Here is an 18,417-nt window from a genome sequence, read left to right as displayed (position 1 = left end):
ATGTCCAAAAGGTTCTGCTCTGTCACGGGGTAAAATAATGATTTAATAACAAGAGTGTGCTCACAATGCGGTAGCTAGCCGACAAGGGTTGATTCCCGCGGCACGCCAGGAGACAACGGTGTACACACCCTGACTTGGGAGTACTAACACGACTTACCTGCTCAAATCTCCCGTGGGGTTCTTAATTACTCTCCTTATGGGGCTGGAGGGCACATACGCACAGGCAAAAGGGTTACTAATAAAGCTCGTGTACAACTATGCACTAACTTTATTACACACAAAGAAAACACAGACAAATCTCACATACACACTCAGCTGAGCCTAGCGTTACTCGTGCTCGCACAAGACTAACCTCCCCTGGCTACACTAACAACTAGCTACTTAACTTGGTGCGGAGGGAGAAGAGTAGAGGCTCGTTGCACAGCCTTGCTCGAGGTGGCTGCAGCTTGTCCTTCCTGCCGTGGGTCCTCTCATCAGGCGCGTGATGTCGGCGGTAGATGCGGCTTTCAGAAAGAGGCCGCCGCGGACTCGACACACCCAAACTGAGACCCGGTGTGGGCTGTATCCCGAAGTGGCGAAGCCCAGGATCCCCACACTCCAGCAGGAGGAAAACCGCGTGGTGCCAAGAGATAGGCGAGAGTAGAGGAACGTCGCCCCGTGACCTCACCAGACGGCGGTCAGGGGGAGAAGGAAGTCCCGAGCCGCGGCGAGTGACCTGACGGTCCCCAACTCGCCCGGCCGAGATGCAAAACGCTGCTGGCGCGGAAAAATACAAGAGGTGCTGACAGCACTCTGAGCAATACTGCCATAGGCAGATATCGTTACACCTTCCTGACGCGCAGCTATAACTTGCAAGTGCATGGCACCGCAATACAAACAGCGGAGCAAGCTACGTACAGACACGTTGAGGAAAGCAACAATCGCGGGCTAGCAACACAGGCCGCGGGCGGCAACAGCCCCCATGGCGGGAAGCACAAAGACAATAGCCCAACATCCTCACAGCAGAGGCGTACAAGCTGCAGTAATGCACACACTACTAGGCACCTGCAGAGAGTGGAGTGGTGACTCCTGAAAGTGCGTAGGCGCAGGTAAAACACAGCGGGCGACCAGCAACGAAAATGCACGCCGTGGCATCACTACGCTCGTCGCCTAGGCAACGAACAGGCTGAGTCATCGTGACCCGCCCCGCGCCTAGGTCACGTGACGAACTAGGAAAACGCGTCAACAGCTTCCCTATAGCAAATAATATAAAAATAACTTGTCGCGAATCTAAACCGCGACATTCGCCCATGCAAATGAAATTTTACCATGGGCGCTACTCGTAGCGTACATATACAATTTGAACTAACCCCTAGCTAAACCTAGTTACACAAGCACAAGGTGTACGTCATCGGGTGGCTCCCTTCAGCTTGATGAGTGTAAAAACTCCAGCCTTTTACTAACAAGCATGGAGAAAACTCCTGAAGCTGCAGAGACGCCCGAGACAAGGCTAGGGACACATGTCCATATTTAGTGTGGTAGTGTGGAGTGTGGTGTGGCACTGTGTAGTGAAGTGTGTCTACTTGTTTCACAGAATCACGGCGACGACCTACACACGACGGCCTACCTACACTTGCAGGTCTGGCTGCACGCCAGAAGGAACTCGGAGGGCGGGCTTTCCAAGGGCGCTGGCAAGGGCGCGACCTCTAAGCCCTCGGGTGACACGCCTCCTTCTGCGGCGGCGTCGCCCGGAATCCTCACACAACACTGAACAGTCACGCTTACCTAATCCAAGGCGAAGGCGAGACAGCTTGACGGTGAGGTGACCTTGTCTTCCGGGAGGGGCTGCGGCACAACCCAGCGAAGCCTTGACATCGATGTCAGGAGGCGTCTTGCGCGAGGGTGCCGAGGCGGGCGAGGGAGAGGTGGTGGCCAGCTGCCCCGCGTCAGGTGCTGAGGCGGAACCCAGCGAAGCCCTGACGTCAGGAGTCTTCTTGCGCCAGGCAGTGGGAACCGAGGTGGGCGAGGGAGACGCTGTGGCCAGCTGCCCCACGTCACTAACCTTCAGCTCCAGCGCCTCCTCCTGCGGCACCGTCAGCAGCGCCGAGGGCTCGAGCTCCCTCTTTTCCCCTGCTCCAGTGCCGGCAGCAGTACTCGGGACGCAAGGCGGCTGCGCGTCTGCGTCGTCCAGTAAGACCGCCGTGCACTCTTGCACCGTCAGGAGCGCCGGGGACAGAGGTAAAGCCTTCTCCTTCATGCACTCTCCTTGGTCGTGGTCCTCCCCAGCTACTGCCTGCCGAGCAGGGTCACACGGCACAGTGCTGACAACCTCAGGGGAGGGCTGAGGTCGGTTACCTGCGTGTCCAGGTCGCTGGTGTCGAACCAGGGGCAGGCGAGACGTGCGAGGGCGAGGCGTTGGAGCCTTCCAGACTCCTTCATGGCCCTCTCGTGGGCGCGCTGAGCCTCTTGCATCTCTCGCTCGTGGGAGAGCTCAGCCTCGCGGTCTTTCCTCTCCAACTCCTCGAAGTAGGCCTCCCGCAGCAGTTCCTCGCGAACCCACGCGACGAGGTCTTGCCCCGTCAGCTCAAGGCGCTCACCCAGCTGAAACCAATACTCGGTAGAAGGCTCACGAGTAACAAACATCCTGCCTGGCTTGCCCTGCACTAACTCTGGCAGAATAAGGTGACTGAACAGCCCAAAAATCTAGAATTATCTAGAACACACTCCCCCTAAATAACCTGAACTCACTACGCAGGCTGGAGAGAGAAAACTGGCCCTGACTAGTCCGCTGCACCCTGCACAGTCCTGAGCTAACTAAAACCCAGGCTAGGGGTGACTAACTGGCAAAACTAGAGCCTTCTAGAACCCTACACAAACCTGAGTAGCTAGCTGCAGTTAGAGGTGAACTAATCTGGCTAAACTCGAGCTTATGCCCAAAATCTCAACAAAAAGAGAACGCACACACCCGGTAAAAATGCAGATGGCGTCTCGTCGAGCTGGTCCCTCCTCACGTCGCCGATCACAGGAGCCACGTGGTCGTCCCGCACAAGGAACGGCGACGAGGAGACAAGAAAGTGGAGCCCAGGCACGGCTACTGGAACGGCACAGCAAACCCCACCGAGCCTCCGTCAGGCGCGACTCGCAGACACAGGACTTATGCCCACACTCTGCCGGCGAAGCACAGGGCACCTGCTGTCTTCAGGGAGCGCGATACCTGCGGATAAAGTCACGGTAGCACTGGGAGAAGATAATCTGTCCTAATATCAAACCCTATGCTCACTGGCACTCGGGGCAATAGGAACAGAACAAAAGCTGGCACTAAAACAGAACCTATACCTAAGGACAACACACATAACTAGTCAGAGGTAAAAACTAACACTCTGCTAGCTTATAAGTCTCACTAACAGAGTTATACTAAGCTGTGACCCTAAACACAGACACACCTAGCCACGTGCACACACTTACCAGCCAGAAGGAGTCCCTGTTCGGGCGCCAATTGTCACGGGGTAAAATAAGATTGAATAACAGGAGTGTGCTCACAATGCGGTAGCTAGCCGACAAGGGTTGATTCCCGCGGCACGCCAGGAGACAACGGTGTACACACCCTGACTTGGGAGTACTAACACGACTTACCTGCTCAAATCTCCCGTGGGGTTCGTAATTACTCTCCTTATGGGGCTGGAAGGCACATACGCACAGGCTAAAGGGTTACTAATAAAGCTCGTGTACAACTATGCACTAACTTTATTACACACAAAGAAAACACAGACAAATCTCACATACACACTCAGCTGAGCCTAGCGTTACTCGTGCACGCACAAGACTAACCTGCCCTGGCTACACTAACAACTAGCTACTTAACTTGGTGCGGAGGGAGAAGAGTAGAGGCTCGTTGCACAGCCTTGCTCGAGGTGGCTGCAGCTTGTCCTTCCTGCCGTGGGTCCTCTCATCAGGCGCGTGATGTCGGCGGTAGATGCGGCTTTCAGGAAGAGGCCGCCGCGGACTCGACACACCCAAACTGAGACCCGGTGTGGGCTGTATCCCGAAGTGGCGAAGCCCAGGATCCCCACACTCCAGCAGGAGGAAAACCGCGTGGTGCCAAGAGGAGGCGAGTAGAGGAACGTCGCCCCGTGACCTCACCAGACGGCGGTCAGGGGGAGAAGGAAGTCCCGAGCCGCGGCGAGTGACCTGACGGGCCCCAACTCGCCCGGCCGAGATGCAAAACGCTGCTGGCGCGGAAAAATACAACAGAGGGTGCTGACAGCACTCTGAGCAATACTGCCATAGGCAGATATCGTTACACTTTCCTGACGCGCAGCTATAACTTGCAAGTGCATGGCACCGCAATATAAACAGCGGAGCAAGCTACGTACAGACACGTAGAGGGAAGCAACAATCGCGGGCTAGCAAAACAGGTCGCGGGCGGCAACAGCCCCCATGGCGGGAAGCACAAAGACAATACAAGACTTCCTCATCAACAGAGGCGTAACTAGCTGCAGTAATGCACACACTACTATGCACCTGCAGAGAGTGGAGTGGTGACTCCTGAAAGTGCGTAAGCGCAGGTTAAACACAGCGGGCGACCCGCAACGAAAATGCACGCCTTGGCATCACTACGCTCGTCGCCTAGGCAACGAACAGGCTGAGTCATCGTGACCCGCCCCGCGCCTAGGTCACGTGACGAACTAGGAAAACGCGTCAACAGTTTCCCTATAGCAAATAATATAAAAATAACTTGTCGCGAATCTAAACCGCGACAAATATCGAGGTGCTTTCATCTGCTCCTCAATATCGAGGTGCTTTCATCTGCTTCTCAATATCGAGGTGCTTTCATCTGCTCCTCAATATCGAGGTGCTTTCATCTGCTCCTGAATATCGATGTGCTTTCATCTGCTCCTCAATATCGAGGTGCTTTCATCTGTTCCTCAATATCGAGGTCCTATTATCTGCTCCTCAATATCGAGGTGCTTTCATCTGCTCCTCAATATCGATGTGTTTTCACCTGCTCCTCAATATCGAGTGGCTTTCATCTGCTCCTCAATATCGATATGCTTTCACCTGCTTCTTAATATCGATTTGCTTCACCTGCTTCTCAATATCGAGGTACTTTCACCTGCTTCTTAATTTAGAGATACTTTCACCTGCCCCTCAATATCGATTTGCTTTCACTTGCTCCTCAATATCGATTTGCTTTCACCTGCTCCTCAACATCGATTTGCTTTCACCTGCTCCTCAACATCGATTTGCTTTCACCTGCTCCTCAATATCGATTTGCTTTCACCTGCTCCTCAATATCGATTTGCTTTCACCTGCTTCTCAATATCGATTTGCTTTCACCTGCTTCTCAATATCGAGGTACTTTCACCTGCTCAATATCGAGGTACTTTCACCTGCTCCTAAATATCGATCTGCTTTCATCTGCTTCTCAATATCGATGTGCTTTCACCTCCTCCTCAATATCGATGTGCTTTCACCTGCTTCTCAATATCGAGGTACTTTCACCTGCTCCTCAATATGAAGGTGCTTTCGTCTGCTGCTCAATAACCAGGTGCTTTCATCTGCTCCTCAATACCGATCTGCTTTCACCTGCTTCTCAATATCGATGTGCTTTCACCTCCTCCTCAATATCGATGTGCTTTCACTTGGTATTCAATATCAAGGTGCTTTTATCTACTCCTCAATATCGAGGTGCTTTCGTCTGCTGCTCAATAACCAGGTGCTTTCATCTGCTCCTCAGTATCGAGGTGCTTTCATCTGCTCCTCAATATCAAGGTGCTTTCATCTGCTCATCAATATCGAGGTGCTTTCATCTACTCCACAATATTGAGGTGCTTTCGTCTGCTGCTCAATAACCAGGTGCTTTCATCTGCTAATCAATAATAATAATAATAATAATAATAAGTTAAGTAGCTAGTTGTTAGTGTAGCCAGGGCAGGTTAGTCTTGTGCGAGCACGAGTAACGCTAGGCTCAGCTGAGTGTGTATGTGAGATTTGTCTGTGTTTTCTTTGTGTGTAATAAAGTTAGTGCGTAGTTGTACACGAGCTTTATTAGTAACCCTTTTGCCTGTGCGTATGTGCCTTCCAGCCCCATAAGGAGAGTAATTAAGAACCCCACGGGAGATTTGAGCAGGTAAGTCGTGTTAGTACTCCCAAGTCAGGGTGTGTACACCGTTGTCTCCTGGCGAGCCGCGGGAATCAACCCTTGTCGGCTAGCTACCGCCTTGTGAACACACTCCTGTTATTCAATCTTATTTTACCCCGTGACAATTGGCGCCCGAACAGGGACTCCTTCTGGCTGGTAAGTGTGTGCACGTGGCTAGGTGTGTCTGTGTTTAGGGTCACAGCTTAGTATAACTCTGTTAGTGAGACTTATTAGCTAGCAGAGTGTTAGTTTTTACCTCTGACTAGTTATGTGTGTTGTCCTTAGGTATAGGTTCTGTTTTAGTGCCAGCTTTTGTTCTGTTCCTATTGCCCCGAGTGCCAGTGAGCATAGGGTTTGATATTAGGACAGATTATCTTTCCCCAGTGCTACCGTGACCTTATCCGCAGGTATCGCGCTCCCTGAAGACAGCAGGTGCCCTGTGCTTCGCCGGCAGAGTGTAGGCATAAGTCCTGTGTCTGCGAGTCGCGCCTGACGGAGGCTCGGTGGGGTTTGCTGTGCCGTTCCAGTAGCCGTGCCTGGGCTCCACTTTCTTGTCTCCTCGTCGCCGTTCCTTGTGCTGGACGACAACGTGGCTCCTGTGGTCGGCAACGTGAGGAGGGACCAGCTCGACGAGACGCCATCTGCATTTTACCGGGTGTGTGCGTTCTCTTTTTGTTGAGAGTTTGGGCATAAGCTCTAGTTTGCCAGATTAGTTCACCTCTAACTGCAGCTAGCTACTCAGGTTTGTGTAGGGTTCTAGAAGGCTCTAGTTTTGCCAGTTAGTCACCCCTAGCCTGGGTTTTAGTTAACTCAGGACTGTGCAGGGTGCAGCGGACTAGTTAGGGCCAGTTTTCTCTCTCCAGCCTGCGTAGTGAGTTCAGGTTATTTAGGGGGGAGTGTGTTCTAGATAATTCTAGATTTTTGGGCTGTTCAGTCACCTTATTCTGCCAGAGTTAGTGCAGGGCAAGCCAGGCAGGATATTTGTTACTCGTGAGCCTTCTACCGAGTATTGGTTTCAGCTGGGTGAGCGCCTTGAGCTGACGGGGCAAGACCTCGTCGCGTGGGTTCGCGAGGAGCTGCTGCGGGAGGCCTACTTCGAGGAGTTGGAGAGGAAAGACCGCGAGGCTGAGCTCTCCCACGAGCGAGAGATGCAAGAGGCTCAGCGCGCCCACGAGAGGGCCATGAAGGAGTCTGGAAGGCTCCAACGCCTCGCCCTCGCACGTCTCGCCTGCCCCTGGTTCGACACCAGCGACCTGGACACGCAGGTAACCGAGCCCCAGCCCTCCCCTGAGGCTGTCAGCACTGTGCCGTGTGACCCTGCTCGGCAGGCAGTAGCTGGGGAGGACCACGACCAAGGAGAGTGCCTGAAGGAGAAGGCTTTACCTCTCTCCCCGGCGCTCCCGACGGTGCAAGAGTGCACGGCGGTCTCACTGGACGACGCAGACGCGCAGCCGCCTTGCGTCCCGAGTACTGCTGCCGACACTGGAGCAGGGGAAAAGAGGGAGCTCGAGCCCTCGGCGCTGCTGACGGTGCCGCAGGAGGAGGCGCTGGAGCTGAAGGTTAGTGACGTGGGGCAGCTGGCCACAGCGTCTCCCTCGCCCACCTCGGTTCCCACTGCCTGGCGCAAGAAGCCTCCTGACGTCAAGGCTTCGCTGGGTTCCGCCTCAGCACCTGACGCGGGGCAGCTGGCCACCACCTCTCCCTCGCCCGCCTCGGCACCCTCGCGCAAGAAGCCTCCTGACATCGATGTCAAGGCTTCGCTGATTTGCGCCGCAGCCCCTCCCGGAAGACAAGGTCACCTCACCGTCAAGCTGTCTCGCCTTCGCCTTGGATCAGGTAAGCGTGACTGTTCAGTGTTGTGTGTTGTGTTATTATTATTATTATTATTATTTTTATGATTATTATTATTATTATTATTATTATTATTATTATTATAATTATTATTATTATTATTATTATTATTATTATTATTATTATCATTATTATTATTATTATTATTATTATTATTATTATTATTATTATTATTATTATTATTATCATTATTATTACCTTACCTTACCGGTGTGCCATATCCTGCAGGACGTCGGCAACCATGACACGCCACATCTCTCTATCTCGCGTTCTCTGCAGGACTTGCGCGATGTTCATTCCTGCCTGTAGATGTTTTCTCATCCAATCCAGGTATTTCTCTCTTTGTCGTCCTCTGTCTCTAGTGCCTTCCACCATGCCGGTCAGAACAGTGTTCTCAAGTTCGTCTCTTCTCATTACATGCCCTACAAATTGCAGCTGTCTTCCCTTATTTCACTCATCAACCTTCGCTGTTCTCCTGCCATACGTAAGATTTCGACATTTGTCTTCCTTTCCGTCCACGAAACCTTCAACATTCTTCTCCACAACCACATCTCCATATCCTAAAATCTCTTTTCCATGCTCCTACTGATCGTCCATGTCTCACCTCCATATAACAATGTTGACCAGACATAACATTTTATAGCACGTTTCCTGGTTGGTATACTCAATTTCCTGTTTGTTAAAATATTCTTCATGTTCCAGAAACTTGTTTTTGCTATAGCAATTCTTCTCTTGATTTCCTTCTCCGATCTGCCATCTGCACTCAAAGTACTTCCCAGACAATTAAATGAATCAACTTGTTTAATAACGTCTCCATTAATCCTTATGTTTATTCTCTGACGTTCTGCTTTCTTTGAACAGACCATGGTTTCCGTTTTCTTGATGTTAATAAGCAGTCCTTTTTCTCTACTTGCCGGTACCAATATATTTAACAGATATTGTAATCTTTCTTCTGAATCGGCCAAAAGCACTGTGTCGTCAGCGTATCGTATATTTGTGATGTTTCTTCCTCCTATACTTATTCCTTCACATTTGTCTATTTCTCTCATTATAATTTCGCTGTAGATGGAAAAGAGATCAGGCGACATCACGCATCCCTGTCGTACACCTCTCTTGATCTTAATGCTGTCAGTTTCGTCGGTTCCTACCTTTATTACTGCTTTTTGGTTCCAGTATAGCTTCTTGATGATGTTAATATCCTTTTTGTCAATGCCACTTATGCTTAAAATGTTGATCAATTCCTCATGTTTTATCTTGTCGAATGCTTTTTCATAATCTATAAAACATGCAAATACGTCCTTCTTTTTCTCAATTGCTCTTTCCACTAAGTTTCGCAGTACAAATATCGCATTTCTTGTGCCTTTACCGGCCACAAATCCGTATTGTTCTTCTGCTACCTCTCCTCTTATTTTACCTCTTATCCTTGCCAGTACTACTCGTAGAACAATTTTGCATATCTGGTTCATGATGCTAATTGTTCTGAACTTGCTACACTCTGATGTTCCAGGTACTTTTGGGATTGTAATAAAGGTAGATTTCGTCATTTGATCCACAATCTCTTCCCTGTCATAAATTTTATTTGCTAAGCTGGTCAATACGTCCACCCCGAATTCCCCCAAGGCCTCCAGCATCTCCACCGCCACTCCATCGTCCCCCACGGCTTTGCCACGCTTCATTTGTCTTATAGCATTTTCTACTTCCGGTCGGATTATCGGAATGCTGGGTTCTATTGCGTCATCCTCCTCTAAATCAGGTCTCTCATCTTCAAACAGATCCTCCACATATTGTTTCCATCTCTCTTTAATAGACTCTATATCCATTAATACAGTTCCATCTTCTGCTTTTATTGCTGTACCTCTCTTACTTTTTCGTTTGCCTGTCATTTCCTTGATCTTCTCATACATTCTTTGTTGGTCACGCCTTCGAGGTCTTCCAACTCCTCACACTGGGTATTAGTCCATTCTTCCTTGGCTTTGTTGCAGAGTTTCTTGACTTCCCTATTCAATCTGTTGTATTCAATATCATTATTCTTATTCATCCTCCTTTCTTCCATTTTATCCAGAATTGTCTGGGTCATCCACGGCTTTTTCTTGACATCTCTGACATTTGGGACATGTTTACTGTTTCCTTCCGCAATAGCCTCCTGGATGTTTTGCCACAATCTCTCCGGTCCATTGTCCATGTCATCCTGTAATGCTTCATACTTATTTCTAACTTCAATTCTATACATTTCTTTAACTTGTGGATCTTTCAGTATCTTCAAATCTCTTCTCTGTTTCACATTAGCTTTTCCTGGAATTTTAAGTTTAACTTTGATGGTGGCTATTACTGGGTTGTGATCGCTATCACAATCAGCACCAGGGTATGTTCTTATTTGCGTGACTGCTCTTTTAAACCTTGAGTTTATTGTGATGTAGTCAATTTGGTTGCGTTCTATCTCCTGGTGATCTCCAAGTCCACAAATGTCTTGGGTGATGTCTGTACCAAGTATTTGCAATTATCTGATTGTGTTGCTCACCACTCTATGAATCTGTCTCCTCGCTCATTTCTGTCTCCCAATCCGTATGGTCCAAGCACGGCTCCCTCACGTCCTCTTCCCACCTTGGCATTTAAGTCACCATTACAATGTTGACTTCATGCTGTTTGCATGCGTCATCACTCTGTCCAAGTCTTCGTAGAACCCCTCCAGCTCTTCCTCATCACTATCCGCTTTTGGGGCATAAATTTGTATCAGTTTCACATTGAAAGGCTTGCTCTCCAGTTCAACCACGATTATTCTGTCTGAGACTGCCCAGTATCCTCTTAATGACCTTGATGTTCTCGTATTCATAGCTATTCCCACACCCCTTTCAGCTCTCTGTCCTCCTGAGTATACAAGTACTCCGTCATCCCTTTTAAATTCTCCGGCCCCAGGCCAACGAACCTCACCGACACCCATCACATCCGTCTGCAATCTCTTCATTTCCTTCATCAAATTATCGAGTTTTCCAGCTTGGTGCAATGTTCGCACATTCCACGTTCCAATTTTGAATTCTTTGGGTTTGCAGACAGACTCCCGATGACGGACGGATTCCGCCTGCTGCCCACGAGAGCTCCGACCGGGCGAGACGACTTCCTCATTTACCTGAGAAGAGTCCTCATTTACGCCGTTGGTGATCATTTCATTTTGGCGACTTATCATGGTTATTCTTGGATGATACGTAGTAAGGGTCTCCAGTCCTCTTCTACGGTAGCTGGCCGTAACCTTCTTAGTGCCGGGTACGCCCTATGATGTGCTACACACCTTGCTGTCACCTCCAACTCGCCAGTCAGCTGCTCCAGACTTCGCTCATTATTATTATTATTGTTATTATTATTATTATTATTATTATTATTATTATTATTATTATTATTATTATTATTATTATTATTATTATTATTATTATTATTATTATTATTATTATTATTATTATTATTATTATTATTATTATTATTATTATTATTATTATTATTATTATTATTATTATCATTATTATCATTATTATTATTATTATTATTATTATTATTATTATTATTATTAATATTATTAATATTATTATTATTATTATTATTATTATTATTATTATTATTATTATTATTATTATCAGTTTTATTATTATTATTATTATTATTATTGTGTATTATTATTATTATTATTATTATTATTATTATTATTATTATTATTATTATTATTATTATTATTATTATTATTATTATTATTATTATTATTATCATTATTATTATTATTATTATTATTATTATTATTATTATTATTATTATTATTATTATTATTATTATTTTTATTATTATTGTTATAAATATTATTGTTATTGTTATTATTATTATTATTTTAAGCCTTCTTCTTATTATTATTAGTATTATTATTATTATTATTATTATTGTATTATTATTATTATTATTATTATTAGTTATTATTATTATTATTATTAGTGTTATTATTATTATGTTGTTGTTATTATTATTATTATTAGTGTTATTATTATTATTATTATTATTATTATTATTATTATGTTATTATTATTGTTATTATTATTATTATTATTATTATTATTATTATTATTATTATTATTTTATTATTATTATTATTATTATTATTATTATTATTATTATTATTATTATTATTATTATTATTATTATTATTATTATTATTATAATTATTATTATTATTATTATTATTATTATTATTATTATTATTATTATTATTATTATTATTATTATTATTATTATTATTATTATTATTATTATTATTATTATTATTATTATTATTATTATTATTATTATTATTATTATTATTATTATTATCATTTTTATTATTATTATTATTATTATTATTATTATTATTATTATTATTATTATTATTATTATTATTATTATTATTATTATTATTATTATTATCATTATTATTATTATCATTATTATTATTATTATTATTATTATTATTATTATTATTATTATTATTATTATTATTACTAGCACTTTCTCTTCCTTCCCTCCCTTCCTTCCTTCCTCCCTTCTTTCTTCCTCTTTTTCTTACTTTTGTCCTTCCTCCTTTCATACTTATCTCCCTTCCTTTTCCTTTTCTCTCCCTCCTCTTATTATCTTTCCCTTCCTCCTTTCTCTTCCTTCTCCTCCCTATAATCTTTATATTACATATATATTTCTTATTTTCTTCTTCTTTCCCTTCTTCTTCCTTCCCTTCTTCCTTCCCTTCCTTTCCTTCCTTTTCCCTCCTTCACTCCTTGCCCTTCCTCTCCCTTCCTCTCCCTTCCTTCCCATCCCGTCCTTTACCTTCTCTTCCCCATATTTTTTTGGAAATACCTCACAGTTATTCATCGTTTTAGTTCTCTCTTATAGACTAGCTCATGAAATAGTCGTGACCTATATTTTGTTCTCCCTCTCCTTCTGCATCATTCCTTGGAACGTTATTCATATTCCCATGTCTTCCTTCCTAAATATCCTTCCTTCAATTATTTATCCCATTAACTATCTTATTCTCCTTCCTTCCTTCCTTCCTTCCTTCTTCCCTCCCTTTCTTAATTTGTATCTTTCTTCCTTTTTCTTTTACTTAGATTTTTTCTTTCGTCCTTTCTTTCTTTTTTTTCTCATTTTTACTTATTCGATGTTTTTTATCTTTTTTTCCTTATTTCAATCTCTCTTCTCTCTTCTCCGTTTACCGTTTACCGTTGATGAGGTTTCAGGCCCCGCTCCGCTGCTGGTGCAGTGCGAGGGCCGTCAACAATTACGATGTTAGCCTCGATAACAATCCCCGATGCTTTTATTCAGAACGTCGTAGTGAGTGAGTGAGTCGTGATTGCTTTCATGAATAGCCTACTGATGTCCTTTTGATAAAACTTGGCATCATCAAAGTCACTTGGCCGTGTTTGAGTACAAACACTAGTTAATAGCCATGATCGGTATTGTTACGAATTCTCTCAATTTCGGTTTGAAGTACTACACAACACTGGTCATTCACTGAGTGGTGTGATTTCAGGCTTCTTGTACGTCACACAATTCTTCAACGAAATCCTTCGATTTGTGATCGTCAGTGCATTTGAAACATTTTTGGGCCTTTCCATTGCTCTTAACAGTACAGTTGACCTCAAAATGGCCGTATCTCTGACAATGATAGCATCTAATTGCACGGAATCTGTCTCTCCCTGTTTATATTCTCCATTCTAATTTCAACTTGTCATGATTCTTGTGAGTCAGCTCTCTCACAGCTGGATCACACCTCAGAATGTAGTGCATTGTGCCGCTAGCTGCAGGCTCACTAAAAACAGCTCAATCTTATTCTCAACACCCTCAGTTGTGTGTAAGAACTCATTGTGGTCTAAGATGGCCTCATTTATTTTTTCCTTGGACTCCTCATTTACAACATTGCATATCATTATCTCTGGTTTCATCTTTCCAACACTCTTGGTACTAAGACACCAATTGTTGAGCAGCCTCATCCCTTGTGTTCTCATTGTCAGAGTTCTTGACAATATTACCTCCATTTGTGAATCTTGAATCAGTTATGTGAATGCCATTCAATGACTGGGAGACTTCATCCTTCGTATCTGTTGCCTTCTTTTCCTGGTTAGAAGCTTCCACAACAAGAGATTCTTCCTGACTTCCCTGTCTCTCTTCGCCACCTCAGCCCAACTAAGATTTGCCTTGTCTGCACGAACCGCGTCAGCAACTGATCCCAGCTCCTCCTGCAACTTCTCAGGCTTCAACCTCATCGATCCTTAATTACAAATATAACTTTAGATAATTCTTGGTTGAATTCATCCATTTTTACCACAATGCTGGTAGCCAGTGACGCATTATGGAGGCATGGGGTGCAAATGCAGTTAATTTTATGTATATTGCTTAATTCCAGACAAATGAGCACACTCCATATGACACCATTCAGGACACAAAGAGCATCCAATCCACTTCTCGCCGGTGAAATCCTCACAAACGAAACACAAAACTTATGTGTTTTCCTCGATCTTAGTCATTTGTACTGGGTGGGGTAGGGTGACATGATCACTTGACAGTAGCCTCTAGTTTTTAGGGTTAATTAATTTATTCTACTGGCTCTGTGTGCGATATGAATTATATAAATACAACGTATTATTATATTAGTTCACAATATTCCAATACAACGCCTCCTAGCCCTCTCAACTGAACCAAATCGCTTAAATTTTTCACTGCCCACCCCCCAATCCATTTAACACACTGATAACTGGGCCCCCACAACATGCTGTGCCCATGTCCCCCACAACTCTAAATCCGGCCCTGTGTGTGTGTGTGTGTGTGTGTGTGTGTGTGTGTGTGTGTGTGTATCATTGATTTGTAAAATTCATACGCAACAAACACACACACACACACACACACACACACACACACACACACACCTAGCAACAGCTAGAGAGAGAGAGAGAGAGAGAGAGGTTACCATATATTATTTTTAGTGTTTTGTCATTTTGAGTATATATATATATATATATATATATATATATATATATATATATATATATATATATATATATATATATATATATATATATATATATATATATATATATATATATATATATATATATATATATATATTCTATTTCTGGGTTGACCTTGGCTTAACTGTCTGGGTGGTTGATGCCTGATTAACTGTCTGGGTGGGATGCTGACCTTGGCTTAACTGTCTGGGTGGGATGCTGACCTTGGCTTAACTGTCTGGGTGGGATGCTGACCTTGGCTTAACTGTCTGGGTGGGATGCTGACCTTGGCTTAACTGTCTGGGTGGGATGCTGACCTTGACTTAACTGTCTGGGTGGGATGCTGGCCTTGGCTTGGCTGTCTGGGTGGGAAGCTGACCTTGGCTTAACTGTCTGGGTGGGATGCTGACCTTGGCTTAACTGTCTGGGTGGGATGCTGACCTTGGCTTAACTGTCTGGGTGGGATGCTGACCTTGGCTTAACTGTCTGGGTGGGATGCTGACCTTGGCTTATCTGTCTGGGTGGGATGCTGACCTTGGCTTAACTGTCTTGGTGGGATGCTGACCTTGGCTTATCTGTCTGGGTGGGATGCTGACCTTGGCTTAACTGTCTGGGTGGGATGCTGACCTTGGCTTAACTGTGTGGGAGGGATGCTGACCTTGGCTTAACAGTCTGGGTGGGATGCTGACTTTGGCTTAACTGTCTGGGTGGGATGATGACCTTGGCTTAGCTGTCTGGGTGGGATGCTGACCTTGACATAACTGTCTGGGTGGGATGCTGACCTTGGCTTAACTGTCTGGGTGGGATGCTGATTTTGGCTTAACTGTCTGGGTGGGATGCTGACCTTGGCTTAACTGTCTGAGTGGGATGCTGATTTTGGCTTAACTGTCTGGGGGGGATGCTGACCTTGGCTTAACTGTCTGGGTGGAATGCTGACCTTGGCTTAACTGTCTGGGTGGGATGCTGACCTTGGCTTAACTCTCTGGGTGGGATGCTGACCTTGGCTTAACTGTGTGGGTGGGATGCTGACCTTGGCTTAACTGTCTGGGTGGGATGCTGATTTTGGCTTAACTGTCTGGGTGGGATGCTGACCTTGGCTTAACTGTCTGGGTGGGATGCTGATTTTGGCTTAACTGTCTGGGTGGGATGCTGACCTTGGCTTAACTCTCTGGGTGGAATGCTGACCTTGGCTTAATTGTCTGGGTGGGATGCTGATTTTGGCTTAACTGTCTGGGTGGGATGCTGACCTTGGCTTAACTCTCTGGGTGGGATGCTGACCTTGGCTTAACTGTCTGGGTGGGATGCTGAACTTGGCTTAGCTGTCTCGGTGGGATGCTGACCTTGGCTTACCTGTCTGGGTGGGATGCTGACCTTGGCTTAGCTGTCTGGGTGGTATGCTGACCTTGGCTTAACTGTCTGGGTGGGATGCTGACCTTGGCTTAATTGTCTGGGTGGGATGCTGACCTGGCTTAATTGTCTGTGGGATGCTGACCTTGGCAATTGTTCGGGATGATGACCTTTGGCTTAAATATTTGGGTATGATGCTAAACTTGTCATAGCTGTCTGGGTGGGATGCTGACCTTGGCTAAATTGTCTGGGTGGGATGCTGATCTAGGCTTAACTGTTTGGGTGGGATGCTGACCTTGGCTTAGCTGTCTGGGTGGGATGCTGCTCTTGGCTTAATTGTCTGGGTGGGATGCTGACCTTGGCTTAATTGTCTGGGTGGGATGTTGATCTTGGCTTATATGTCCGGGTTTGATGCGGGGTTGCGTGCGAGGGACAGTAGGAGGCGGTGGCGTCGTTCGATAGATAGGAGGAGGTGGTGGCGGGGGTGGCTTGCGAACAGACAGGAGAATGCAATGGCAGGGTTGGCGTGCGAGGGACAGGAGGAGGCGGTTACGGGGGTGACGTTCGAGGGAGAGTAGGAGGAGGTGGCGGGGGTGGCGTGCGAGGGAAATGAGGCTGTGGCGGGGATAACGTTTTAGGGAAAGGAGTAGTAGGTGGCATGGGTGGCGTGCGAGTGAAAGGAGGATGCGTCGGCAGGGGTGTCGTGCGAGAGAAACGAGGAAGCTGCGGCGGGGGTGTCGTGGGGGGAAAGGAGGAGGCTGCGGCGGGGGTGTCGTGCGAGGGAAACGAGGAGGCGACGGCGGGGGTGTCGTGCGAGGGAAAGGATGAGGCTGCGGCGAAGGTGGCGTGGAATGGACTGGAGGAGGCGGTGGCGAGTTTGCCGTCTGAGAAACAGGAAGAAGCGGTGACGGGGGTGGCGTACAAAGGACAGGAGGAGGCGGTGGCCGGGGCGGCGTGCAAGGGAAAGGAGGAGGCAGTGACGGGAGTGGCGTACGAATGACTGAAGGAGGCGGTGGCTCGGTCGGCATTCGACAGACAGGAGGAGGCGGCGGTGGTGGCATGCGACGGACAATAGGAGGCGGTGGCGGGGTTGGCGTGCGAGGGACAGAAGGAGGCGGTGGCGGGGGTGGAGTGCGAGGAACCATATGAGGCGATGGCGGGGTTAGCGTGCGAGGAACAGGAGGAGGCGGTGGCGTGGGTGGAGTGCGAGGAACCATATGAGGCGATGGCGGGGTTGGCGTGCGAGGAACAGGAGGAGGCGGTGGCGGTGGTGGAGTGCGAGGAACCATATGAGGCGGTGGCGGGGTTGGCGTGCGAGGAACAGGAGGAGGCGGTGGCGGGGGTGGCGTGCGAGGGACAGGAGGAGGCGGTGGGGGGGTGGCGTGCGAGGAACCATATGAGGCGGTGGCGGGGCTAGCGTGCGAGGAACAGGAGGAGGCGGTGGCGTGGGTGGCGTGCGAGGAACCATATGAGGAGGCAGGGTTGGCGTGCTAGGAACAGGAGGAGGCGGTGGCGGGGGTGGAGTGCGAGGAACCATATGAGGCGGTGGCGGGGTTGGCGTGCGAGGAACAGGAGGAGGCGGTGGCGGGGGTGGAGTGCGAGGAACCATATGAGGCGGTGGCGGGGGTGGAGTGCGAGGAACAGGAGGAGGCGATGGCGTGGGTGGAGGTGAGGAACCATATGAGGCGGTGGCAGGGTTGGCGTGAGGGACAGGAAGAGGCGGTGGCGGGGTGGAGTGCGAGGAAACTATATGAGGCGGTGGCAGGGGTTGGCGTGCGAGGAACAGGAGGAGGCGGTGGCGTGGGTGAAGTGTGAGGAACCATATGAGGGCGGTGGCAGGGCTGGCGTGCGAGGGACAGGAGGAGACGGTGGCGGGGTGGAGTGCGAGGAACCATATGAGGCGGTGGCGGGGTTAGCGTGCGAGGAACAAGAGGAGGCGGTGGCGTGGGTGGAGTGCGAGGAACCATATGAGGCGATGGCGGGGTTGGCGTGCGAGGAACAGGAGGAGGCGGTGGCGGGGGTGGCGTGCGAGGGACAGGAGGAGGCGGTGGGGGGGGTGGCGTGCGAGGAACCATATGAGGCGGTGGCGGGGCT

At 47.2% G+C, this 18,417-nt stretch overlaps 1 long non-coding RNA gene across 1 annotated transcript; it reads right to left on the bottom strand.

The window, feature by feature from the left end:
- Positions 1–252: 252 nt before the first annotated feature.
- LOC126995106 (uncharacterized) lies at positions 253–4,086 on the bottom strand. Its single transcript, XR_007749927.1, has 2 exons — positions 3,808–4,086; positions 253–352 (listed from the first exon to the last, which is right to left on the bottom strand). It is a non-coding gene; the product is annotated as an uncharacterized LOC126995106 (long non-coding RNA).
- Positions 4,087–18,417: the final 14,331 nt, after the last annotated feature.

The sequence above is a fragment of the Eriocheir sinensis genome, unplaced genomic scaffold (assembly GCF_024679095.1).
Source record: "Eriocheir sinensis breed Jianghai 21 unplaced genomic scaffold, ASM2467909v1 Scaffold985, whole genome shotgun sequence".
NCBI classification, from domain to species: domain Eukaryota; kingdom Metazoa; phylum Arthropoda; class Malacostraca; order Decapoda; family Varunidae; genus Eriocheir; species Eriocheir sinensis.
Note: the sequence above shows the minus strand (reverse complement) of the source record. Positions and strands in the feature narration are given on the sequence as shown.